At 43.3% G+C, this 4,755-nt stretch overlaps 1 long non-coding RNA gene across 1 annotated transcript; it reads left to right on the top strand.

Moving 5' to 3' along the window:
- The first annotated feature begins 280 nt into the window (after positions 1-280).
- Positions 281-4,524, top strand: LOC147245558 (uncharacterized). Its single transcript, XR_015110108.1, has 3 exons — positions 281-345; positions 3,681-3,781; positions 4,466-4,524. It is a non-coding gene; the product is annotated as an uncharacterized LOC147245558 (long non-coding RNA).
- The last annotated feature ends 231 nt before the right edge of the window (positions 4,525-4,755 follow it).

The following is a 4,755-nucleotide window of genomic DNA, read 5'->3' as shown; positions in this document are numbered from 1 at the left end:
CCTGTCATTTCAGAGGAAAGTGCCTTATTCCAAGATAGTTTTGATTTAATAAAGCATTCTGGTGACATTTCTGTTTCTGTTAATTAATTGGTAAATTCCTTGGTAAAATAAGTATTTGGTCACCCACAAAAAAGCAAGATTTCTGGCTTTCAAACCCTGTAACTTCTTCTTTAAGAGGCTCCTCTGTCCTCCACTCGTTACCTGTATTAATGGCACCTGTTTGAACTCGTTATCAGTATAAGACACCTGTCCACAACCTCAAACAGTCTCACTCCAAACTCCTATTTGGCCAAGACCACAAAGCTGTCAAAGGACACCCTGCTGGGAAGACTAAATCTGCAGTAGGTAAGCAGCTTGGTGTGAAGAAATCAACTGTGGGAGCAAGTATTAGAAAATGGAAGATATACAAGACCACTGATAACCTCATCATTCTGGGGCTCCACACAAGATCTCAGCCCGTGGGGTCAAAATGATCACAAGAACGGTGCGCAAAAATCCCAGAACCACACGGGGACCTAGTGAATGACCTGCAGAGAGCTGGGACCGAGTAACAAAGGCTACATCAGTGACACGCTACGCTGCCAGGGACTCAAATCCAGCAGTGCCAGACGTGTGGCCCTGCTTAAGCCAGTACATGTCCAGGCTGTCTGAAGTTGGCTAAAGAGCATTTGGATGATCCAGTATGGGGTGCTGTTTGTAAAGCAGCCCACTGTTAAAAAAACAAACAGTATTTTGTCACATTTAGCTTAAAGAAGTCATTTTCCCCCCACAATTACAACATTTGTAAAGTTAGAAAAATCTTACATTGATAAATCTAAATGTTCCGTGTGAAATTAAATATTTAGCGAACATGCAAATTCATACCGCCGAAAACCGGAAGTACCAAAATAAAAGGTCGAGAAGGTTGGATTGTTAATTCTACGATCGAAAAAAACTGATTAAAAACAATGGGGGGGGGGCGTTAGGTTGACATTATCACGATAACTACCTAAAATAACAAAGGTGTTGGCAGGAATTTCATTTGAAAAGACTGAGTCCCCCTCTCCATGTGGCGAGGGATACTGTGTATGCTGTACTGACTACAGCCAGCCACCAGGGGGCTCAGTTTGGCTGAATGGCACACTGCACCTGTGCACTCCACTGTGTTGCTCGCGCTCCCGCGCTACACGAAGGGACATTGAAAACTTGAGTCTTTCAAATGAAATTTCTGCCAACACGTTTTTGTTGTGTTAGGTAGTTATTATCGTAAGTCCTCCCTCAAAAAAATGGTTTTAATCCGTTTTTTTCGATCTCAGAATTAACAATCCAACCTTCTCGAGCTTTTATTTTGGTACTTCCGGTTTTCGACAGTGTGAGTTTGCATGTTAGCTAAATATTTAATTTCGCACGGAACATTTTTCTAAGTTTGTAAATGTGGAAGAAATGACTTCCAAAAATTCACATCACTTTTGAAAATGTTTTTAAGCTAAATGTGTCAAAGTCTGACTGTTTTTTGTCTTTTTTTTTTTTTTTTTTTGCAATGGGCCGCTTTACAAATGGCACCCCATAATCCAGAAGGGGATTGGGAGAATGTCAGATGAAACTTTTTGGTAAAAACTCAACTTGTGATGTTTGGAGAATAAAGAATGCAGAGTTGCATCCAAAGAACACCATACCTACTGTGAAGCATGGGGGTGCAACATCATGCTTTGGGGCTGTTCTTCTGAAAAGGGACCAGGACGACTGATCTGTGTCAAGGATGAATGGGGCCATGTATTGTGAGATTTTGAGTGAAACTCCTTCCATCAGCAAGGGCACTGAAGATGGAATGTGGCTTTCAGCATGACAATGATCCCAAACACACCACCTGGGCATCAAAGGAGTAGCTTCGTAGGAAGCATTTCAAGGTCCTGGAGTGGCCTAGCCAGTCTCCAGATCTCAACCCCATGAAACCCTTGGCAGGAGTTGAAAGTCTGTTGCCCAGCGACAGCCCCAAAACATCTGCTCTAGAGATCTGTATGGAGGAATAGGCCCAATATACCAGCAACAGTGTGTGAAAACCTTGTGAGGACTTACAGAAAACATTTGACGTCCGTCATTGCCAACAAAGGGTACATGAAGTACTGAGATGAACTTTTGCAATTGAGAAAATACTTATTTTCTACCATAATTTGCAAATTCTTTAAAAAAATCAATGATTTTCTGAATCCCCCCCCTCCCCCCTATTTTGTCTCTCAGTTGAGGTATGTATGGTAGGTACCTATGATGAAAATCACAGATCTCATACAGTAGGGCAAAAATGTCACCAGCCACCAATTGTGCAAGTTCTCCCACTTCAAAGATAAGTTTGTCCTGACTGTTATAACCACATCTGCTGAGAAGAGGGTGTAATTGTCCAGCTGTTTTCCTGAGTACATATCTTGCATAACTTGATGAAGAAACTATTCTGAAGCAATGGACAGCCATTCAGTCGTCCTGAACCAGGAAGCGTCCGTATCCTCTGCACCCTTGTCTGTATCTCCCATGACCGCTAGTGGCTCCTCTCTGACTCTAAAAGTACTCTGAACAGTGGGGTTGTAAGGTAAGGCCCTGCACGAGTTGGCTTTTGCTAAGGTTCCCTTGAGTTCAGCCCCACAATCAAACAACACGTACAAGTTGCCCTTCCTTGGATCATGTTGGTTGGGAATAAATGAGATCTTTCCATGATCGAGCTGATGCTGGGAGAACTTTTCAGCATATACCTTTCTAATTGCATCAGCAAAGAAGTTGATATAGTCTTTATGAAATAGTTGGTCTTTCATGAAATTCCTTCGTCCAGGCAGCCTTTAGTTCACAAGTTTTTAGGAAGGGTGAGCTTGTCCTTCTTACAGGGCATTTTCAGGTTCTAATGTCTATCCTAAAGCCGTGTAGAGGCTCATAATCTCAGAAAATCTGATACCTTCTCTTGACATTCCTTTCTCTTCTGAGCTTTTATTGAAGGGATTATTGTAATGGTGGTTCAGCATCTCTTCAAGTAACAAATGAAAATCCCATTGACAACAAATCAGAGGAAGCCCCGCTTTAGGACTACATGTAGAGGACCATCCACTACCCAACCTGATATTGTACGACCTACTCATGGACTTCCACACCTCTTGGCAACCTCCCAGGTTTCCACTAACTTTGTGTTTTGAACCAATGAAAAAGTCAGCATTTCCATTTTTTGCTGGAAATATAGACATCAGAGATATGACCGGCTTTGCCAGCAGCTCCTCTGTGGAAAATGTTTGTGGTCACAAGCCTTTTTCTTTGTGTAAGCCCATCTGGGAGGCTGTAAGAAAATATTTTCATGATCAGAGACCCCCTAAATCATTCAGCCAAAGACCTGGGATTGGGTGGAGATGGTCGGGACATTTCCTTCCTATTATCCAGCAAATACCACACTGTCGCAACCTGTATTACAGGGGTCAGTCAGTGTCTAGTCTAGTAATTTTATATTTGGTAGTACCCCATGGACCAAAACTGATCTACAATCAGATTAAGGCAAGGCTGAACTGATGAGACACTGCAGATGAGAATTAGCTGGTCCCAGACCAGCTCTCCAGCGAGTGGATGTTGAGCAGCCAGCGATTAACCTTGGTGTTTTCTTCATAGGAGTCCAGAGAGGTCAGGTGTACAGTCAGTGTCATTACTGGAGTATTCATAACCTCTGATGCTTGCAGCTACTTCTTAACACTGGCAATGGCGTGATGATAGCCCTCTCTCCTGTCGCGCACACTTGCAGCCTCTCTCAGCCCTTGTTGGGCTAAACTCTCCCACGAAGGTGAGCATCAATGATGGAGTTTGAGTTTCTCTTTTAACTTCAGTTTTACTTCGATGTGCATGATCTATTTAATCTAAAACATATTGAAGCAATCTACACTTCAACAGTGGTTAGCTTCAAGGAATTCATGTTTTAAAAGATAACTGAAAAAAAACCCAAAACCCTACAAACTATTTCATGAGCCAAAACATAAAATACACCATTGTTTTCAAAAAAAGCCCCGCTTTAGGACTACATGTAGAGGACCATCCACTACCTTGTAACGAAGAGCCCTTCGTTACGATAGTAATGTATGAAGGTTGCACCGGGGTTGTTTTAACAGTACTGCACAATTAGCACAGCACTTCAATAATGGCACACGCACTTTAAGACCGGCACTTTATTGAGTGTTGCACAGTAAATTACAGAGCGGATCTGCACACGGCTCCCTATCCAGCTTGCGGCATCTTTATTTATTGATTATGTATATTTATTTATTTATATAACCGTTCCTTGGTGGCGGTGGTCCTCAGGCGGGTGTGTCTGCGCCGGTGTCGCTCCACCTATCGGAAGAGAGATGTGACGATGGGGATTTTAGGCGTCGAGCAGCGGGGGGAGGTCTCGGGGTGTCAAAGCCCCGCAGGGTACAGTGCAATAGGGTGCCAGTGTTGGGTTGTGCCACTCACCTTTCTGTTGTGTCCTCAGGTGTCCGTGTTCAAAGAGTCCGGAAGGGTACCGTCACCGGTTAAATGTTCCGGGAGAGAATGGAGGGGGGGGGGGGGGGGGTGTTGCTGCTGGAATCATCTGGGCAAATTTATTATGTTGAGAAGTTAAGCCAATTTTTAATGACCTATAATTATAACTCATTGGTGAATTTTAGACTGGTAATTTCTGTTTTTTTTATGTGGTGTCGGGAGCTAAGAGATTCTGTGGCTAGAGGGAGATCCCTGCTCTTGGTAGGGGCCAGGGGGGAATAGTATTAAGCGGGTATATCA

The sequence above is a fragment of the Aulostomus chinensis genome, chromosome 18 (assembly GCF_037954235.1).
Source record: "Aulostomus chinensis isolate RoL2024-O1b breed Wild chromosome 18, RoL_Achi_v1.0, whole genome shotgun sequence".
Classification (NCBI taxonomy): domain Eukaryota; kingdom Metazoa; phylum Chordata; class Actinopteri; order Syngnathiformes; family Aulostomidae; genus Aulostomus; species Aulostomus chinensis.
This window is presented reverse-complemented; position numbering and strand designations above follow the sequence as displayed.